Raw genomic sequence first — 22,581 nt, forward strand, 5'->3', positions numbered from 1 at the left:
TATTTATCAGTCTTAATTTTGATTTCATAGCTAATTTGCTTCTTCTTCCTGTGAGTCCTCTTATTGCTGATCTGGCCGCTGCTGTTTTCTGGACTGTTGCGTTGACATGTGATGTGAATGTAAGACCTTGGTCCATTGTGACTCCTAAATATTTAACTTCGTTTTGCCATTCGATGGGTCTGTCTTGCAATGTTAGCTGTTCTTCTGGGTTATCTCTTCTCTTTTTGAAGATAACCGCTTGGGTCTTATCTGGATTTATTGCTATTTTCCATTGGATACTCCATTCTTCTATTGTATCCAATGCCGTCTGTAGATTTCTTACAGCTATATCTAGGTTCATGTGTTTTGCAGCAATTGCAGTGTCGTCTGCATAAAGGCTGATCAATGTTCCGGGTGTTCTTGGAACATCTGCTGTATATATGGTATACAGAAGGGGTGATAAAACTGCCCCCTGTGGTACTCCAGCTTCCGGCATTCCGTGTTCTGATAGAACTGGTCCTATCCGGACCCTGAACTTCCGGTCGCTTAGGTACGAGGAGATGAGTTTCGTCATGGCCCCGCTGTATCCATAATCTCTCATTTTGTATGTCAGTCCTTCATGCCACACTCTATCAAAGGCTTTGCTTACATCCAGAAAGGCTGCTCCCGTATATTGTTGGTCATTGAATCCAGCTACTATATATTCGGTAAGTCTTAATATTTGAAGTTCGCTGGAATGTTGAGCTCTGAATCCAAACTGTGATTCTGGGATTATGCCTAGCCTGTCTGTCTCTGATTGGAGCCTGGTTTGGATGACCCGTTCCACTATCTTACTGACTGCTGGAAGTAAGCTAATCGGCCTGTAATTTTGAGGAAATATGTGGTTCTTTCCTGGCTTGGGTATCATAATTACATGGGCTTCCTTCCATCGATTTGGGAAGAGCCTGTATCTTAGTATTGCATTTGTTATATTTGTCAAATACACAACTGCTTTCGAGGGAAGATACTTCAGAGCTCTGTTAGTGATTTCATCTGGACCAGGTGCTTTCTTTGGTGAACTTTTTCGAATCAGTTCACTTATTTCTCTTGGTGATGTGGGATTTATTATTTCTTCTTGTTCTTCGGGCGTTTCTAGTTCTGTTTCTTCGACTTCTTCGATAAAGTCTATATCTTCGTCTTGGTGATAATTCAGTGTACACTCTCTTTCAAGTGTCCTTCTCATCACCTCGGCTTTATCTTCTTCTGTGTAGACGATCCCATTTTCTCCATGTAGTGGGGGAATGGGTTTTCTATCGTTTCTTAAAGTTCTTTGGAGCCTCCATATTTCTTGCATATTTTGGCTCCTTTCCTCCATTTCTTTTATGTAGTTTTCCCACTTTTGGCTTCTATGGTCTATTAGTGCCTGTTTGACTTGTCGATTCAGTCGATTTGCCCTATTTTTATCTTCCTGGTTTCTTGTTCTTCTGGCTCTCTTTTTGGCTCTGTTCTTTTCCCTTATCATTTCTTTTATTTCCTGATTTATGTCTCTAAATCTTCCCATATGAATTTCATATTCTTCTTCAGTAGTGCTATTTCTTAGTGCTTCTTTTATGATGTTTTCGAGCTCTAGGACTTTTTCCTCTATTTCTTGTGGATTGTCAATTGTAGGAATGTTTCCAATTCCTATGCTCACTAGGCGTTTGAAGTTAGACCACTTGGTTTTCTTTCTTTTCTTTGTTGTTCTGTTATCTTCTTCCCATGTACCTATTTCTATGAGTATGGGGTTGTGGTCTGCTGATCCTTCGTTTAAGGTTCGGATGTCTGTGTGTAGTCCTAGGCTTTTGGCCACTACTATATCTAAATGGGTTGGTAGAGCATTTCCAGGAAAGTATGTTGGTTCGATGGGCCCAATCACCATGGTGTCTTCGTTGTTCACTAGATAATTATTCAGTATTCTACCGTTTCTGTTTGTAGCTCTATCGTTCCAGTTAGGGGATCGGGCGTTTAGGTCTCCTATTATTATGGACGGTTCTTCGGCGTTCAGGAACGTATTCAGGTCGTCGTCGTTTAGAGGATCTGTTGGCCTTACATATGCTGAAGTGATCCTTATTTCACCTTGTCTCATCTGGACTTTTATTGTTGTTGCTTCCATAGTGTTTAGTGGTGGCGTATGTTGTAATGTATGATTTATTCCTTTTCTCACTAGGATAGCAGTTCCTCCTGAATTTGCTCTGTGGTCGTTCCTGTAGATGTCGTATCCTGGAAACTTGATATTGATGGTATGAGTTAGTTTAGTTTCTTGCAATGCTACGACATCCATTTCATATCTATTTATTAATTCGTCCAGCACGTTTGTATTAGTTCTTATGCCGCCTGAATTCCAGGAGCCTATCTTCAGGTATCCCCTAGTTTCGTGCCTTAGTTCAGTGCTATTTTTACATTTTTAATCGCTTCACTTACCGTTTTTATGACTAGCTCTTCTATCATCGTGGCCAGTCCTTTTTGTTGTTCTTTTGAAATTAATATGGTCGAATCTGTTGTTGGGTTTTGTGTTGGTTTGGTGATTTGGGCGTACGATTGCCCATTGTTTCTTTTAGGTTGTTGTGTTCTGTTTTCTATTGTTATTTGTCTGGGTCTTCCCCAGGCAGGTATCTTTGGGCATCCTCTATAACTTGCCGGGTGTTGCCCTTGGCAATTAGCACATTTTGCTTTTTGTTCTGCTGGAATTTGGCAGAATTTACTCTTGTGATTTTCTCCGCACTTTACGCACCTAGCGTCTTTGAAGCATGCATTTTGGGCGTGGTGGAAGCCCTGGCAATTAAAACATTGAGTTGGTCCGTTGCTCTTTCTTAGATCTTCTATTACTACTCTCATGTACATAAGGTTGGTAATTTTCTTGGCTTTGGGTACGTCTTCTTTTTCCACTGTAATTATAAACATTGGCAGAGATTTTTTGTCTGCCTTCCTAGACTTCATGTTTGTTACGTTAATTGTATTTATTTCATGTTTATTTAATAGTTCCGTTTGTATATCTATAGGTTTTGTATTTGAGGGAAGTCCTCTAATAACCATTTTAGGCTTGATATCTTCGTCTAATGGGAAGGCGATCCACTGAATTTTGATTTCTTTGTTATAATCTTCCAAGATATGGGTAAATTTTCTATAATCTTCAGGGCATTTTGTTTGAATGAGTGTTTCTCTTCCGTTTTTGGAGATTTTATTGTCTGTGTATATCTTTTGAGTTACAGCAATTTTCAATATTGTTCCTGTTTCGTTTACTGTTTGTAGTTTTATGACGGGTGGTTTTGGTTTGGACCTGTTTATAGTGCTTTCTTGATTGTTTTGTTTGGTGATAAGGATATTATCAATTTCGCTTGTTTCCATTGTCTCTTCCCTGCCCTTATTCGGTAGGGAAGGAAATAGTTCTTGTACCTTAGATGTTGATGGCACGCTGTTGTCTTTTCCGACCTTTTTTGGCAGGGAAGGGAAATCTTCATTTGTTTTTGTTGTGGGTGTTATGGGTAAATTTTTTGTATTTGCGATGTTATTATTAGTATCTTCAATTTTTTTCTTTGGGATTGCTGTCATCGATTTTTTTTCATTTATTTGTATATCGGTTGTCTGGTTTTCGTTTTTAAGTTCGTCGAATCTTTTATCTATAGTTTCGATTACTTTTTCTTGAGAGTTTATTATTGTATCTTGTAGTCCATTGATTTTTTCATTCAATTGATGGATTTGGTTTCTGAGATTTTTAATTTCTTCGTCCTTTTCTTTTAGTTGCTTTTTCATTTCAGCCACTGAATCTTCATCTTCCTGGCACTCATTCGGCCTTTGACGTTTTGCTGCCTTCTTATTTTTGTTTTTAGTTTTATTTTTCTCTACTATTTCTGATTCGTGTTCTGGTTCCATGTTGTTCTGTTTTTTCTTTTCCGCTATGGCCTTAGGTGTTTTAGAAACGCCGTTTAAGGCATTGCACGTTAAATTTTCATTATTTTGATCAATATCAATATCAGAATTATCAAACAGCGGAAGATTTGAGTAAATATTTGGACTTACCTCCATCCAATTAAAGAATATAAATTCAGTGTTTTTCATTTGTTTAGATGTAAGTTATTAAAAATATATAAATAAAGTCAACTCAAATAAACTTATTAGTGCCTAAAAATCAAATCCGAAAAAGTCAATTTGTGTAACATAGGACAAGCGAGAAGTGGCTTATTGCGCGCTGACAAAATTTTATATTATTACATAATTCTTCTCTAACCGTCAAGCGGAAGAGATCGAGCTCCTGACGTTATACTCACTGCAATGTTGTCAATTATGGAAATACTTCTTTAAAGGAAGCGAAAGAGGGGCATTTTGGGATTAAAATGGAAAATTCAGTCAACTCTAATTGTTTAGAGTCCCAAACGGGAGAAATTAGGTTTTAATGTGTTCAAGTTTACTTAAAGAAGCTAATTCACATAGACTTTTAGAAGATCTGAAAAAATTACAAGAGTATGTGGCTAATTCAACGGGTAATTAATTTAATAATGAATTAAACATAATGCAGCATTATAAAACATAATTAAACATTAATATACATTTAGTATTATTAAGTTTATAATTTGCATTGAATATTATTTTTATCTCTTAGAAGCAATAAATGCTACTTTTTTTCCTTAGTAAATTAAGTCTTTTAAAAACAAAAGTAAGTTATCGATAGTGTTATTGAATTTAAAATGTCTTTATGAGTTTTGGGTACATGGTATTTAATCCTGTGACGATTGAACTTATCGCAATGAACAAGATTAAAAATATTTTATTTGGAAACAAAATTATTTTGATTATTTCATTCATAGGAGATTCTGACCAATAGAAAGCTACAGAAATCAAAATTAAACTGATTATTTTTTGATGATTTTAACTTCCAATCGTATAGTAAGATATTTGATCACGTGTTTAATTCTGTCCAATCAGATTAAAATTATACTGAGAATTATCTACTGTAGAAAATTACCGATAGAATTTTTTTAAGTAGATTGTTTCTGTTTAATGGCAACCAGTTTCCTAGTTTTGACAACTGTCACATTTAAGAAAATATCCATAATATACGTATTAAAAAATAATCTTACGAATATCACACGACATAAGAATAAATAAGAAAATAATGCTTCATTTTTACTCAAATTTGTTGCCATTTGGCAATAGCCACTCGAGCCCTGCGGGCTCTCGTGTCTATTGCCAGACAACAAATTTTCGAAAAACTGTCGCATTATTTTCAATTTATTCGCACTCTCTTGTGATATTATACCCGATAATTTTTGATAATTTCCCGTCGTCAAGTATATTACGTCAGATGCCCTTCGTTGCTATGAAAAAATACATTCAGTGACATTAAGGACAATTAATGTTTTAAAAATGACAAAAGTGATGACTTTCAACCGTCAAATAGTTATAACAACTGTGTGTTTAATTGTACTAATTTGTACTTACATAAATAAATTACAATAAAATTTTGGTTTTGAACAGTTTTAGTCATGAAATAATCGCAACAAATTGCACTCGATCTCTAAAATTAACATAGAATTTTGCCCTCGTGACACTTTGACATAATTTCACTCGTCTTCGGCTCGTGAAATTAAAACTGTCAAAGTGTCACTCGGGAAAAATTCAATAATTTTAGAGCTCTTGTGCAATTACTACTGATTATTTCATTCATAGGAGATTCTGACCAATAGAAAGTTACAGAAATACAAATTAAACTGATAATTTTTGATAATTACCCGTCAAGTATATTACGTCAGATGCCCTTCGTTGCTATGAAAAAATACATTCAGTGACATTAATGACAATTAATGTTTTAAAAATTACAGAAGTGATGGCTTTCAACCGTCAAATATTTATAACAACTGTGTGCTTAATTGTACTAATTTGTACTTACATAAATAAATTACAATAAAATTTTGGTTTTGAACAGTTTTATTCATGAAATAATCGCAACAAATTGCACTCGACCTCTAAAATTAATATAGAATTTTAGAGCTCTTGCGCAATTACTACTGATTATTTCAGTCATAGAGATTCTGACCAATAGAAAGCTACAGAAATAAAAATTACAGCGATTATTTCATTCATATGAGATTCTGACCAATAGAAAGTTACAGAAATACAAATTAAACTGATAATTTTTGATAATTTCCCGTCGTCAAGTATATTACGTCAGATGCCCTTCGTTGCTATGAAAAAATACATTCAGTGACATTAATGACAATTAATGTTTTAAAAATTACAGAAGTGATGACTTTCAACCGTCAGATATTTATAATAACTGTATGTTTAATTGTACTAATTTGTACTTACATAAATAAATTACAATAAAATTTTGGTTTTGAACAGTTTTATTCACGAAATAATCGCAACAAATTGCACTCGATCTCTAAAATTAATATAGAATTTTTGAACTCTTGTGCAATTACCTACTACTGATAATTTACAAATTTAAAAAATTACAGTACAGCGATAATTTTTGATAATTTCCCGTTGTCAAGTATTTTACGTCAGATGCCCTTCGTTGATACGCAAAAATGCGTTCAGTGACATTAATGAGAATTAATGTTTTACAACTTGTCACAGAGAGCACAAAGAATTAGCTGTAGTAAATATTTAGGCGAATATATCAATATAATATTAGTTAAAATGATTTAAAAATATAGTTTTATTCATGAAATAATCTTACCGAATTACTCTCGAGCTCTTAAATTATCGATTTGTTTTGCCCTCGTGACACTTTGGACATAATTTTACTCGGGATACAAATCGATAATTTTAGAGCTCTCTAATTACTACTAAAATCACTTTCCGAACTAGTCGAAATAACAAATAATTTGTACTAAAATTTGTTATATTAATTCCCAAAATATAATAAATAAAAAGTAAAATGCCACAAAGAAGGAAATCTCTTCATGACCAAATTTTTTATATTCTTTATCTGTAATACACACATGAATACACAAAATTAATGAGTTCAACTTAAAATTTGGAAAGCTCTCTATAACGAGATAAATAAAACATTTCTTTAAAAAATGTCTAATTTATCGACTTCAACTAATTCTCAAAGTTAGAACTGTTATATCAGAAAGTAACAGTGGTCAAAAAATATGTCTCCTTGAAGAATATCATTCATATCTCCTATGACCTACAGGTGATGTAACACAAACTGACTTTTATTTCGGATTTAAGTTTGTTAAATAATATGATAATCACTATTTGGAGCAAAGGTCACACATCCGTACATTATTAAATTAAATTTTGTAAAGATTTAAAATTTAAAAAAAAACTGCATATCTGCAACTTAGCAAAAAATCTTGGGTTCCATTTCACAGGAGGAAAATATGGTACCATAAAAGTTTATTACTTTGGCCTCGGATTCTTCTTTGAGCCAAATTAAAAATAAAATAACTAGTCCTGTCGCCAGGGGGGGTACAACGGCCTCGTTAATTCAGATGGACTTACCCAAGTTTTTTTTATGTATTTTGACCCGTAGAAAACGAATTTTTTGGGTAACAGTTGATCCGGATGTCGATAAGATTGTTATAGACCAAGAACTTGAGGAATCAAATAACAGCGATTTTTGGCAAAACAAAACAATATTTTGTATTTTTTGGGTCATTTTAAGCAAAAAATATTTCTACAAGTTTTTTAGTAGGATGCAGAGTTTTCGAGATAAACGCGGTTGAACTTTCAAAAAATCGAAAAACTGCAATTTTTAAACCCGAATAACTTTTGATTAAAAAATAAAATAGCAATTCTGCTAAGCGCCTTTGAAAGTTCAAGTCAAATTATGTCGGTTTTGATTATTTGCATTGCTAAAAATTTATTGTGTTATTGTTAAACAAAGCTACAAACAACTAGTGCGTGAGTGATGTTTCTATGATTTCTCATTTAAAATCGAACGAGTAGGTAGAATAGGTACTAGTGCAATCAAGACTATTTCTACGTTACATGCGTTAAAACGCATGTAAAAGCACGGGAAACCCTACGTGTTTATAGCTTTGTTAAACAATAAAAAAATAAATTTTTACCAATGCAAATAATCAAAACCGATATAATTTGACTTCAACTTTCAAATGCGGTAAGCAGACTTGCTATTTTATTTTTTAATCAAAAGTTATTCGGGTTCAAAAATTGCAGTTTTTCGATTTTTTTAAAGTTCAACCGCGTTTATCTCGAAAACTGTGCATCCTACGAAAAAACTTGTAGAAATATTTTTTACTTAAAATGGCCCAAAAAATACAAAATATTGTTTTGTTTTGCCAAAAATAAATATTAATAAAATAAATTTAAATTAAGTTTTTAATATTTTCAACCCTTATAAACTACCCCTACAAAGACATTTATTAGATCATTCACTCACGGTAAAATATTGCAAATTTGGCATTCACATAGCTAATAAGTCAAAGAAAAAAAGTGATATAGTACCGACGTGTGCTTTTGCCCTGGGGATGAGTTTCACCCCTTCTCGGGGGTGAAAAAATATAGGTCCAAAATAATAAACTTTCTAATTAAAGATAAACTGACTAATCTTACGCAACTTTTGTTCTATAGAGTTTTTTCACTAAGTCAATATTTTTCGAGTTATTTGCGAGTGAATATGTTCATTTTTCAACAAAAGAACCACGTTGTTAGACGGTTTTTCGCAAATAACTCAAAAAGTAAGTATTTTATCGAAAAAATATTTCGAGCAAAAATATAGATTATGAAAAACTGAAGAAATCTATGTATGTATGAAGTTTAGAGACATAGTAGAACCGCAGAGTCGTAGCTAATGAAGTTTCAAGATACGGGGTGTTGAATTTCTCTTGCAACGTGAAGATTTATTGATTGCTCTAAAACTGGTTGAGATATGCAAATGAAATTTGGTGAGTTTAAGAGGTAGTTATTACGCATTTGTTGACAGACTTACTATTAAGAATTTTATATTCACTATTGGCGCGCATACGGGTACTAGTCTGAATTAAAAAAAATAGTACGCCGCTGAGGTAATTCATATTAAAAAGCATTTTTGAGTTAATTATTTAATTTGTGACAGAAAATATATCTTCCCTTTTTTTCATACAATGCGCCTTTTTCATGAAACAAAAAAAAATACTTATATCAACACTTAAAAAGTATTCGACAAAGTTTCAATATGGTTTTTTAACGATAACTTCTGTAATTTTCAAGATATTTCATTGTTCCCAAGCTTATTTTGTGGAGATTTGTAAGTGCTAAAAGTTTTCAAAAGTTTGACTTTCTGGAGGTCTTTGATTTTTAAAGCATGCGATTCAAAAAGCTTAGAAAACTGCTTCTCACACTTACGTGCAAACTTAAAATATAAATATCTCACTCAGTTTTTATCACAGAGACATTGAAAAATACTACATTTTACTATTGATATATATTTTTCAGATTTCTTTTAGTTTTCAAGTAATTTTGAAAAAATGGAAAACATTTATAAAATATCAAAAAATAATTTAATACTAAATTAAATTTTTTTCAAACCTAAGCACGTTAAACTGGTTAAAATCTCAGAACACGTAGTCAGTTTATAAACAAACCTAATTGTGTATGGAATAATGTTAATTTTTATTTTTGTGGAAAATTCACCAATTTAAGTAATTATTCTTTTGTTTTTTCAACGACTTAATCGTTTTGTTTTTGTAATAACTCGGCCATTTTTGATCCAAATCACTTATATCGTAGCACATTTTAAAGGTATTAGTAAAATCTTTAAAAGATATCTGCATAATTTTTTCCTAAAATCTGTATTTCTTGCGTTATTTAATGATAAAATGTTTGATTCAAAGTTAATTCGAAAAAACCCCGATTTTAAGTGAGCTGTAACTTAGGTTGTGTTCTATTGCTATAATAATTTAAAGAAGACCACTCCATTCATTAATTTAAAAGATTCCTTTTTGATTGTAATGACTTTTTCCTAAAAATGCATAACTTTAGAGTTATTTTTGAAAATCCACTCAAAAACATCCATTTTTCATGTAGGAAATCATCAATTTCGATCGTGAATAACTTGCTAAATATCAATTTACCGAAAAAGTCGTATATAAGATTTTTACTCAGAATTGAAATATCTATCAATTTCCGAGGTTATTTTGAGGTTAAAGATTTCCACCCCCGAGAAGGGGTGGTACCCACCCCAGAGCAAAAGCACACATCGGCACAATATCACTTTTTTTCTTTAACATATTATGTATATGTATGCCAAATTTCAAGACAATTCAGCGGTTCTTTAAAATTTACGGCAAAAACCGTCAAAGAATGTACTAATAGAAACAAATTTTAAATCGATTCGGTAATTCCTGTAAAGGTGCGTACTGACATGAGCATTTTTCTCCGAACGAGCAGAGCGCTCTGTAACAAATTGCTCTAGCAAGTACGTGTACATGTTCGCGAGCAAAATTCTGCCGAACCGAACGAGCCGATCAGTTTCGGAGAAGTGTCGATAACCGTGGAAATATGAAAACGGAGCATTTGTTCGTTGATGCTCAGTGAATCGAAAAGAGAAAATGTTTAGATCTAATTGATTTATACAGTGCTCCGGAATAAGTGTTACCCCTCCCTTTTTAACTTATTTATTTTTAGCACATAAGCAAAACGCTCAGACAGGTCGATTTTTAAAATAATCATAGTATATTATAGCATCAATGTTTCGAACTTTACGCGATCCCTCTTCAGGTAGCAGGCATAACTTTGATTTTTTTAAATGGGAAAGTACATCATGTGACATCTCATTTAAAAGTTTTTGAAATACTGAATACAAAAATGTATAATACTTTAATCCTATTTGAGAGCGTAGCAAAATTTTATTCGAATTATTTTTAAATGCATTAATTTTTTCGAGTCCTGAGAAAACTAAAAGATATTTTTGAAAAATTTAAACGCAGAATGAAATATTACATTATTACCGAGGGCCGAAAGTCCCTAAAGAAAACCTAAAAGTTTCTTTAGAATGAGATATTTGAAATTAAAAATCACACTAATTTTTTTCTTTCTTTTTTTCACCCCTGTAACTTATTAAAATAAAATTATAGAAGTTCTCAGGGACTTTCAACCCTCGATACTAAACTCAATAAACTTTCATTGTGCGTTTAAATTTTTCAAAAATACTTATTAGTTTTCTATAGATTAAAAAAAAATGATTGCGTTTAAAAATGATTAGAACGGAAATTTTGCGCCTACGCTCTTAAAAAGTATTCAATTATTATACATTTTTGTAATCAGCATTTCAAAAGCTTTTAAATGAGGTGTCACATGATGTACTTTCCTATTTAAAAAAATCAAAGTTATGATTGTCACCTGAATAGAGATTTAAAATTTCCGGAAAAATTGGGTGAAGGAAAAAAACCTGTTTTTCCGGAAAAAATAGGAAAACAGGAAAAATACGGAAAAATTGAAATTTGTTACAATATTCTAAACAAATTCTGAATCCCGTAGCAAAATCGATAAATTTAATAGAATCGGATAGATCTATATTTTTAGAAGTGCCTTTTGTCTTTAAGTATATAAAAGACACAATATTAAATATATGCCCAACGAGTTGACCAGACTAGTTCTCTTATCGAAAGCTTGCTAAAATATGTTGAAGAACTCTACGAATTTTGTTCTAAGCCGATTCACTTTGCAGCCAATTTTCTTGGTGCTCGCTTTAAAGGAGAACAATTGAATGAAGAGCAACTAATGAAAGCTATAGATTTATATTTCTGAAATAGCTCATTCACTAAATCTAAATTTACGGAAGGTGGTGGCAAATCTGGCATAATTTAGAACAAAAACTGAATTCTTTTGGTCGAAATTATTTATGGGATAGTGCGAATAGTACTCATCCCGTTATATGGTGGCAAGGTCTGTGTAGCAGCCACTTATGCCAATCGCTTAAATGGATCTACATCTTCGGCCTCTTCAGAAAGAAACTGGTCTTTACACTACCTCATACATACAAGCAAACGAAATAGATTAGCACAGGATAAAATTCGGAAGTTGTTGCTATTCATTTAAATTTGGTTATAAACGAAAAATAGATATGCATTTAAAATGCTAGACCAGATCCAGATCCACTTTTAGAAGAGACTGACAAAAAACATGTGGTTTTATCCGTCCAGGATGATGAGGCGGGGTTCGAGTCTGAATCAGATGCTTGGTCTTAAGATTCAGACTCAGATGAAAATATACCACTGAGCGCTGTCGTTAAAATTTAACGACATATCTATTAACGAATAATATCTAAGATATAAGTACAGACATTTATATAAGGTAAAAAATTATAATTATTATCTAATAATTTAAACTATCAAAACCGAAACTTCAAACGTAGAAAGCACATTATTTAATAATGGTATTATATGGTATAATAATAATGGTATAATAATGGTCTAATAATAATGGTATAATAATATTTAGTTATGGAATTCAAAACACGGACAATAAAATAAAAAAATGATGCATGGATATTGATAGCTGAAGAAGTAGGATGTACAGCTGGTTCCAAAAAAAAAACTGATACGACTCCTAAAGCGTATTTTGTAGAAAATTGAGCAGTGTACTTTCTGCTTCTTCTTCTTTTTGTTTTTGGTCTCGCTGCAAGGCAATTACCAGCACGATTTATAGGGGATCTTGATGTAGTCTGGCTCTAAGCCATGTCAAAATCGCTGACTATGTTCTTGTAAAAAGCTTTTGATGAGGTGTGATATAATGAATATGAGTTTAATTATATTTAATTTATTATATTTTGAAGGATAAATACTTATTATTTACATACTGTCACTGTCACTGCCAAATCTTAAAATTTGTCAGATAACTTCAACCTCAAAAAATGGCTGTCTGTTTGTTTATTTTATTATTTGTCGGTCATTATAAATATAATATAATGTCAGACCAATCATACACTGCTCAAAATGATCAAATCTTAGTAAGAGTCGTATCAGTTTTTTTAGGAACCAGCTGTACATACCTCCGAAGAAGGTTGCCAGTTTCCGAAGAGAGAAGGCAAAATGTACCAAATCGACAGGTACCTACACCTACAGGAAAAGGTAGTTTTTTTCAAAATTCTTACCAAAACTAATAATAAATACTGTTAACTTTTTTAGGTTCGGATGAAATATATGGCATTTCTTTTAGATAGAGATGAACCGAGAACAACTATAGAGTTGTTTTGTTACGACTTAAATACAAACTGCGTATCAGTAATACTTATTGAGCAGTTGTGGCGGATTCTTGACAAGAATTTGTTGAAATTTATATGGGACGCCGAATTGCAATGATAGAATTTCGTTGTTCTTTTGTAATTATAAAAATACCATTTCATCAACAAACGTTTGTGAGTTATACCACTTTTCCTCTGAAGTCTGAGCTGCTCAAATATATTCTACTTGTTTAGACATATATGCATTATGTCCAGATAACATTCAAATAGGTCAGGAGCCGAAGCTTTTCACCTCGCAATTTTTACAGAATAGATTGATTTGCTTGAAAATTTGAGAATGAGTAGTGGATAGTCCAAGGATCAAAATCTATATGATTCCGAAAGGCGCTTTTACAATGGGGGTGGTTGCCACCCCATTTCGGGGGTGAAAATTTTTTATTATATTTTGACCGCAAAAGTTGATAAAAACATAAAACATTCATTCTAAGCAAAAAATGTTCTATACATTTTTTTGATAAAATTAATAGTTTTCGATTTATTCGCTATCGAAAGTGTTAGTTTTGTATAGAAAAATCAATGTTTTTCGATATTACGGTTCACTCAATTTTTGCCGTAGGAAATTTTTTTTCAAACCAAGTTCTTGAGAATTAAATAACCTACAATTTTATATGGAAACATTTTTTCGTATCTCTGATGCTAATCGTAGGTAGGTATATGCGTAATTAAGAAATTTGGTAATTTTTCTTCTAAATATAAAGAAGAAAATTTAATTGATGTTAAATATTCCACGCTAATATTCACATCCACAAATCCCTTCATGCTTAATATTGTTCCGAAATTCGAACTTCACAAAAGCAAAATTTAAATGTTCATTATATGCCTTGTGCACGTTAAAAATTCCATAAGATCACAGTCGATTTGTGCTCTCGTGGCCATCTAAACTTGTGGGCTATAGCGGGAAGCGGGGTGTGTGGAGAGTTGTATTTTGCTTATGATAAAGTCATAGGGATAGCAGGCCCCGTGAGAGCGGTGATCGAGACGTTCTGTCTAAAGCCTCGCATTCGTGAAGTTTCCTCGTTGAAATAGAATAAAAATAATTAAATACTACTTATTACTTCTTATTTAAACTCCTTGGATCTGCGGTTTGTGATTTAAATTACTGTATAGTAAGATTAAAATGTTTTTTATAGGATAGATTTTACATATGAATGTTTCTCTGAAAATAATTTTGGGGGTTCACGTGCACATGTGCACTTATGGAGAAACCTCCACTGCAACCACCCCCATGGTAAAAGCGCCTTTCGGCATGATATACATAGATTTTGATCCTTGGACTATCCACTACTTATTCTCAGATTTTCAAGCAAATCGATCCATTCTGTAAAAATTGCGAGGTTTTGTCCTATTTTAAGCTTCATTACTTGGACTAAAACATTCAGGACCTGGCATGATTATTATAGTTGTTTTTCTCCTCTAAATGAAAAATTAACACTAAAACAAATATACTAAATCCATGTAATGATCACAACATACAATATCACTGTATTTAATCAATAATAGCTAATCATCAATTATTATCATAACATAATCAATTATAATACAACTACTTAAATGTCTATTTTTGGATTTCGTTTCATTAGAGAATTTTTATTGAATATTTTTAAAAAGTTATCTTTAAAACATTTTGCTGGAAATTATACATACAGCTTTTTAAAAATAGTGGTCATAAATAATATGTAGGTATATCCAAGATTATTATATACAAGACTTCATGGGAGTTAATAATAAAAGCCATTATTTTTTAGTAAGGCATAGACAAAAATGGTGCTACTATAGTTTGTGGTCTACCTATGCATATAGCTCTATATAGTGTGTGGTGTACTGATCACAATCTGAAAATACCTGAAGGATTTGAGCAAAATTATGAAATGCAAGAAAGCTGTTGTAGAAAAAATATTTATTCACAAGTAATGAACATTGGGGGGAAAATAAATGTAAAATGAAAGGGGACTAATAATTTACAAAAAAATGCACCCCAGCTATACCTTGTTTTTTAAATAGGAGGAGTAATTCAAATTTACCGCACTGTAATACTTGTTTGTAATTGGTCCAATCGCAGGAAATTTTACTCCACTAAATTATGAATTTTTGACACTATTGACATTTATGCAATTTTGACACTATTGGAGTTTAAATCATCATCATCATCATTCTCTTTGCCTTATCTCTATGCGGGGTCGGCTTCTCTAATTGCATTTATCCACACAATTCTTTCTTGGGTCACATCAATGTTAATCCCCTTTACCAACATGTCCTGCCTTATCGTCTCCCCCCAGGTCTTCTTTGGTCTTCCTCTCCTACTCCTTCCAGGAATCTGCACTTCAGCAATTCTTCGTATTGGGTGATTAGCGTCTCGACGTTAAACATGACCAAACCATTTCTACCTATGCTCTCTCATTTTGGCATCAATTGGTGCACACCTAGACTTCCCCTAATATACTCATTTTTAATTTTATCCATTTTTGTCACTCCACTCATCCATCTAAGCATTCTCATTTCCGCCACATGCATTCGTTGTTCCTCTTTCTTTTTCACTGCCCAACATTCAGTTCCGTACATCATAGCCGGTCTTATAGCTGTTTTATAGAATTTTCCCTTCAGCTTCATTTAAATTTTTCTGTCACACAACACACCACTCGCTTCTTTCCACTTCATCCATCCAGCCCTAATTCCACTGCATGCATCTCCATCATCTATTTCTCCATTACTCTGTAATACCGATCCTAGGTACTTAAAACTATTGCTTTTCACAATCATTTCACCATCAAAAGATACCATTTTATTTGTAGTAACTCCATCTTTAAATGAACATTCCAAATACTGTGTTTGTCTTACTAAGTTTTAAACCTTTTTCCTCCAGAGCTTGTCTCCACTGTTCCAGTTTTTGTTCTAAGTCTCTTTCACTATTTCCTATTAACACTACATCATCAGCATACATTAGGCACCATGGAATGCTACCCTGTAGTTTCGCTGTTAACTGGTCCAAAACTAATGAGAATAAATAAGGACTAAGCACCGAGCCTTGGTGCAATCCTACTGTCACCTGAAATTTATCAGTCTCTCCCACACCTGTCCTAACACTACTCGTTACTCCCTCATACATATCTCTCACGATCTTTACATTATCGCCAGGGACTCCTTTCTTATGTGAGTGCCCACCACAGAATCTCTCGAGGAACTCTATCATATGCTTTCTCAAGATCAGTGAATATCATATTATGAGAGTTGGTCTCTTTATTCCTGTATTTTTCCATCAGTTGCCTTACAATGAAAATTGCATCTGTTGTTGATCTGCCCTGTATAAAGTTAAATTCATTATCGGATATTTCGGTTTTTCACGTATCCGTCTATCAATTACTCTCTCCCATATTTTCATGGTGTGGCTAAGTAGTTTTATAGCCCTGTAGTTTGTACATTGTTGTATGTCTCCCTTGTTTTTGTAGACAGGTACTAACATACTGCTTCTTCGTTCGTCTGGCATTTGTCCAACTTCCATAATTCTATTAAATAGACCTGCTAGCCAACTTATTCCTGTCTCTCCCAATGCTTTCCATACTTCCCCAGGAATGTCATCTGGTCCGACTGCTTTTCCTTTCTTTATTTTTTGAAGCGCTTGAGCCACTTCCTCATTTGTTGTTCTGGTAACCATTGCTGTTACTGTCTCCGTTAACTCCACAGCTGTCTGTTAAATTCTTCATTTAATAAACTGTCAAAATACTTTATCAATCTCTTTTTGCTATCCTTTTCGTGAATTAGTATTTTATTATTTTCATCTCGGATACATCTAATCTGATTAAAATCTCTTGCTTTCTTTGCTCTCTGTTTGGCTATTTTATATATCTTTGCTTCGCCTTCCCTGGTATCAAGTTGATCGTATAGGTTTGAATACGCTTCTGCTTTAGCTTTTGCTACTGCTACTTTCGCTTCCTTTTTGGCGACCATATAGTTTTGAAGATCTATGTCCGATCTGGTTTCTTGCCACTTTTTATATAATTTTCCCTTCTCTTTTATTTTTCCTTGTATGTACTTCATTTGACCACCAGCAAGTCTCTTTATCCTCAAACTTCTTTCTTGACGTTTTCCCAACTATTTCAATAGCTGTCTCTCTAATAATGTTGGCCATTTTTCTCCAAATTGTGTTAGGGCTTCCTTTCATGTTCCAACATATTTTTTCTACTATTCTTTCCCATATACAGGGTGTCCCAGACTAATTTAGCAAGGCTATATCTCTTAAGCAAATAGAGATTTTCGAATGGGACAAAAATTGATCTATTCTATTTGGAATACACTGTAATATGGCGTAAATAAATCATCCCCCAAATAATCATCCCTTAGTTACAACCCCTAACTTTAATTTTTTTAATAGCACCCTGTACATTTTTTTACAGTTTTGGATGTGGTCTTCGATCGTCTATTTAACACATTTTTTAAAATTAAAATCGGTTCGTAAATAATCAAGAAAACAGTTTATTTTTGTTAATTATGTGTCCCAGACTAATTTATCCAGGCTATATTTCTTAAACTAATAAAGATTTTCGAATGGGACAAAAACTGATCTATTCCATTTGTAATACACTTTAATATGGTGTAGAAAAAAAAATCATCCCTCACATATTCATCCCTTAGTTACAGGGTGCTATTAAAAAAAATTAAAGTTAGGGGTTGTAACAACTAAGGGATGAATATTTAGAGGATGATTTTTTTCTACGCCGTATTACAGTGTATTACAAATGGAATAGCTTAGTTTTTGTCACATTCGAAAATCTTTATTCGTTTAAGAAATATAGCCTGGATAAATTAGTCTGGAACACATAATTATCAAAAATAAACTGATATATTTCTTGATTATTTACGAACCGATTTTATTTTTAAAAAATGTGTTAAATAGACGATCGAAGACCACATCCAAAACTATAAAAAATGTACAAGGTGCTATTAAAAAAATAAAGTTAGGGGTTGTAACTAAGGGATGAATATTTAGGGGATGATTTTTTCAACGCCATATTACAGTATGTTACAAATGGAATATATCAGTTTTTGTCCCATTCAAAAATCTCTATTCGTTTAAGAGATATAGCCTGGCTAATTTAGTCTGGGACACCCTGTATATATGTATATATTTATATGATGTATTTTTTAAATAGACAAATTAATATTGTATATTTTAGATATGTATAGTAAAAAAAAAATGTAATAGTGTTTTTCACGCCCAGGGCCTACATGGCCTGTTGAGCAAAATAAATAATTCTTTCCCTGAATAGACCTTCTTTCTCATCTTTTAGCATCCACCACTTGATTTTTTGTGGTCCTCTCCGATATTTTTGTTTAGTTTCGCTTTTTACTTCGACGTCCTGAACAAGCAGCTTATGTTGTTGGCTTACTGTGTCACTAACTATTACCTTGCAGTCCTTGCATTCACGTATGTCTTCTTTCCTTATCATGAAGTAGTCTATTTGGGATTGATGTTGTCCACTTTTGTAGGTAATAAGTTGAGTTTCTCTCTTTTTAAAGAATGAATTAACAATCGCCATATCCAATGCTGTTGCTAATTCAAACATGTCATCTCCAGCTTCATTTCTAGTTCCAAAGCCTAGTCCGCCATGTATTGTTTCATATCCTGTCTTGGCTTGGCCCACATGTGCATTGAAATCAACTCCTATTATAACTTTCTCCTCTGCTGGAATTTCACTCAGTACGTCTCCTATATGGTCATAGAAAGCTCTTTTTTCATTCCCACCCAGACCTGTTTGAGGAACATACACACACACACAACATTCAATACTTCTTTATCAATTACAAATTTCACTGACATCATTCTATCACTCGTTCTTACAACTTCCACTATGTTATCTTTCATTTCACTATCAGCAATTATACCAACTCCATTTCTAGTGTTACTACCCCCTACATACCACAATTTGTATCCTTCATCTAGTTTTTTCGCCCTCTGTCCTTTCCACTTAGTTTCCTGAATACAAGCAATTTGAACTCTTCTTCGTTTGAGCGCATCCACTAACTCCAGACTTTAACCTGACTACCAGTAAGACTACCAAGATTCTCCATTTCTAGTGTTACTACCCCCTACATACCACAATTTGTATCCTTCATCTAGTTTTTTCGCCCTCTGTCCTTTCCATTTAGTTTCTTGAATACAAGCAATTTGAACTCTTCTTCGTTTGAGCGCATCCACTAACTCCAGACTTTAACCTGACTTCCAGTAAGACTACCAAGATTCCAAGACCCTATCCTAATTTTTCTAACCTGTAATGGTGTTCCCCCTGAGATAGTCCTCACCCGGAGATCCGAAAGGAGGCTCATTTTACTTCCGGAATATTTTACCTCAGGAGATGCCATCATTTCAGTATAAGTTTTTATTGCGTTGGAGAAGGTCTTTTCATTATTATGACCTGAAAAGATTTTTTTGGATATTTGATGCCTGAATGCCTTTTCTATCAGCACCATACCCTGCCCTGCATGTTTAGCCAATACACCACCAATGCAACCAAAGTGCAGTATGTATTACCCCACACCCCACACCTGCCTGCATTTTTCTGTATAGGCCAGGATCCCTAGTGTAAGGACTGCCCTATAAGCCAATGTATTGTTGCCCATATCCCGCCACTAGGAGGCACATACTTTATTCAGGATACGACTATTGGAGTTTAAATGTCATAGGTTAATTAAGTTATATCTATGATTTTTTGTGTTTTCTGCGTTATTCCTTTAATTTTTAGATTTTCAGTCTGCATTTATACAGCGTGTCTACTTAAGTTGGAAACATATGGGAAACTTTTTTATTATTCATTTTACGAAAAAAAGTTATTCTTTATAAAAAGTTCTGCATGCCCTAAAACCTAAGATTCAATCATCAAATATCAAATTTTCTCAATATTATAAGAGGTATGTCAAAAAATATGAATTTCGGTCAAGGGTAAAGTACCTTTATTTCTCTCAATATCGAAAATGCTTATGATAAAAAGTTGTTTGGAATTAAAAACTAAGATTAAATATGCAATTACATGCTTCTAATTGAAAAAAAAAAAATTTAATTTTTTCTCAAATTTATGGATACCTAACATCGTTTTTAATTATTACAAATATGATAACTCTTTTATTATCCATTTTACGAAAAAAAGTTATTCTTCATAAAAAGATTTGCATGGTCTAAAATCTAAGACACAACCATGATATATCAACTTTTATTAATTTTATACGAGGTGTGTCAAAAAATATGAAATTCGCTCAAGATTATAGTACCTTTATATTTTACAATACTTCAATTAGAAGGATGTAATTGCATATTGAAACATAGTTTTTAATTCTAAACAACTTTTTTAATAACCATTTTCAATATTATAAAAAATAAAGGTACTTTACTCTTGAGTGAAATTCATATTTTTTGACATACCTCGTATAAAATTAATAAAATGTGATATTTGATAGTTGCATCTTCGGTCTTAGGACATACAGAGCCTTTTATAAAGAATACATTTCTTTCGTAAAAGTAATAATAAAAGAGTTATCGTATGTGTAATAAATAAAAACGAAGTTAAGTATTAATGAGAAAAATTTGGAAAATATTTTTTTCAATTAGAAGCATGTAATTGCATATTTGATCTTAGTTTTTATTTCCAAACAACTTTTCATAATAAGCATTTTCGATATTGAGAGAAATAAAGGTACTTTACTCTTGAACGAAGGTCATATTTTTTGACATACCTCGTATAATATTGACAAAATTTGATATCTGATGATTGAATCTTAGGTTTTAGAGCATGCAGAACTTTTTATAAAGAATAACTTTTTTTTCGTAAAATGAATAACAAAAAAGTTTCCCATATGTTTCCAACTTAAGTAGACACGCTGTATAGAACTCTAGCGCCAATTAGTCAAATATAATACTTAGGAATTACTGTCGAAGGCTGTCATGATCAACCAAAAAAGAAGATGAATCTGGTGAATTTTCTAGTGACATTATTGAGTGTGAATCTGTCTTGAGTTTACTCCTTTTATTTAGAAAATGAGGTATAGGTATTTACAAAAAAAAATTATATGTAACCTAATTACTTATTTACAAAACGATACAGCCTAATTATTATTGAAGAAAAAATTCATGCACCTTAATTTAAGAGATAAAGACAGTCAATGAAATTCTAGCTTAAAAAAGGGTTAGGGTGTCATGCAGGCACCCTAACCGAGAAGATTATGATGTTATTTATATAATAGTCTATTGTATATCCTGAAAATGTTTCTTACTATGGTTTATTTTTTAACCAGGAGGAGTAAACTAAAAAGACAGATTCACACCCAAGAAAGTCACTAGAATAATAACCAAATGCATCTTCTTTTTTGGTTGATCTAGTCGGCCCTCAACAGTAATCCATAAATATTATATTAAATTAAGATATATCTAGCTAAAGAGTTCCAAAAACAACTGCTTTTTATATAAAAGCAGACTAACAATCTAAAAATTAAAGGAATAACACAGAAAACACAAAAATCGCCTATATAACTTAATTAACCTATGAAATGTCACTAGTGTCAAAATTTGATAAATGTCATCAGTGTCAAAATTTTATAACAGTGGAGTAAACTTGCCTGCGGTTGGACCAATTACAAACAACCAATACAGCGCGGTCAATTTGAATCACTCCTCTTGGTTAAAAAACAAACCATAGATACTTAGCAACAAACATTTTGCTGCTTTCATTATTGTGTGCAAACCCTTCTAAAGGCACGATTCTGACATTGACAGCAGGCGGCAGTTGCAGTTGTCACCAGGACGACGTCATTACTTTGCACTATTATTTTTCATATTTCTTAGCAACTGACATTCTGCCAGACACCAAATTAATAGGTTTGTTCTAGCATCAGTTTCAAATGGTTTGAAACCATCAGCGAATAGTGGACCAGCGCGAGTAGAGGGGATAGCACTGGTGACTGTATTATGTTCTCTCACTGACCAACTGTTTGCTGACAGTTTCTGACTAGTTTGACTGTTTGCTAGAACAAACCTATAAGAGCAAAGTAATGACGTCAACATGGTGACCACTCCTCTACTCTAACTCTAACCGCTGCTTGTAGTTGCTGTCTACTGCCTGATGTCGGAATCATGCGTTAAGATTTTGATGTTGTTTAGCTGCAAAGGTAGGTAAACTGCAAGCTATAGCAGAAACTGGAATGTAGACTGCCTACTATAATGGTACCAATTGATTTATTAAACTACAATATTTTGTCTTTCAGTTGTAAAAAAATGTTTCTTTAAAATATTTTACTTTTCCCTACTTTGTCATATACAAAGTATTGTTCCCTATACTTTGTATACATTGTCATTTTTACTACAACACTAATTCTTCAAGGATAATATGCGGTTTTAGTTAGAATAG

General features: G+C 32.8%; 1 protein-coding gene across 1 annotated transcript in view; it reads right to left on the reverse strand.

The window, feature by feature from the left end:
- The window catches only part of LOC126887139 (cytoplasmic aconitate hydratase-like), a 181,180-nt gene that overhangs the window by 157,990 nt on the left and 609 nt on the right, over positions 1-22,581 (reverse strand). The window lies entirely within an intron of this gene.

This window comes from Diabrotica virgifera, chromosome 6 (genome assembly GCF_917563875.1).
Source record: "Diabrotica virgifera virgifera chromosome 6, PGI_DIABVI_V3a".
Classification (NCBI taxonomy): Eukaryota; Metazoa; Arthropoda; class Insecta; order Coleoptera; family Chrysomelidae; genus Diabrotica; species Diabrotica virgifera.